Raw genomic sequence first — 1177 nt, 5'->3', positions numbered from 1 at the left:
GCACTTAACGTCTCTGGGCTTCATCTGTAAAACGTGCGTGCTCCTGTCTTAACCTCCTTGTAGTAAAAACTAAACACTTTATGTAGTGAAGGAATACAGGATATGTTACCCAAAATATGCCGCTTTGGCTTACTTTAAATTAAAGGCACTTAAGAAACAGCAGGTACAAGAAAGACACTCTGACCTTCCTTTTTCTTCCTGAAGGCAGGAGAAAAAACTCTCAAATGAAAGGTGCCCTCCCTGTACCAGGAGGAAAGAAGACATTCTTATCACCAGAGATGGGGGATTTGGGACTGAAAAATCTGTACAAACAAACCTTGTTAAAGTAACCTTGTTACTTGTTAAAGCAACTTATAATGAAAAAGAACTTCCTAGTCACTTCATCATTTGCTCCCCCAGCCTGAACCCCTCCGTATTGTCAATTCTTCACAAATATTTCATTTGTTTGTCTAAAAGGTAGAAAAGCTTCCTGCTCTGTTACTTCTTCTGGTTTTATTGTGAAGTTTCTCATTCATGTACATGGAAAAATTTAATAACATTTCTGTGCTTTTCTCCTGTTAACCTGTTTTCTGTCAGTTTATTTCTTAGGCTCAGCTGGAGACTGTAAGAGGGTAGTGGAGAATTTTTTCCCACTATGAACATGCCTTGAAAAATATAAATGCTATAAAACCAAATTAAGTTATGAAGTTGAACCACATGGAACTGCCATTTTTATAGGAGACAGTGGTCTAAGAGAGGCAATTCTATATATAAAGTTTTTGAGTCTATCAAAAATATAACATTGTATTTTTGATAAACTATATGTATATTAATATCTAACTCAGTACAGTGATACTGGGCACAATATCATATTTAGGAATCTGGTTAAATGCCTTTAATAACTATTCTATCAACAAATGATGATCACCTGTTCTGTGCAAGATCCTATGTTGGGAACTGAGAGTATATATACACTGAATGAGATAAAGTTTCTGCCCTCAAGGAATTTGAATGTGTTAATATTAAAATATATCACAATCTTCTTTTAGCTAAGTTGAACATGTCTTTCTGAAAGACCTGAAATTTCAGTATGAATTTGACAAGAAACAGTGAGTTTGGGCAGTTAAAGGGGCATCTTTCCAACACGGAGCCTCTACAGCTGAGCCTGGTTCTCGGTTCTGACTGGGACGACCCGAGC

Source organism: Camelus dromedarius, chromosome 2, assembly GCF_036321535.1.
Source record: "Camelus dromedarius isolate mCamDro1 chromosome 2, mCamDro1.pat, whole genome shotgun sequence".
In the NCBI taxonomy this organism is placed as follows: Eukaryota; Metazoa; Chordata; class Mammalia; order Artiodactyla; family Camelidae; genus Camelus; species Camelus dromedarius.
The sequence above is the reverse complement of the archived record's forward strand: the minus strand, read 5'-3'. Positions refer to the sequence as shown.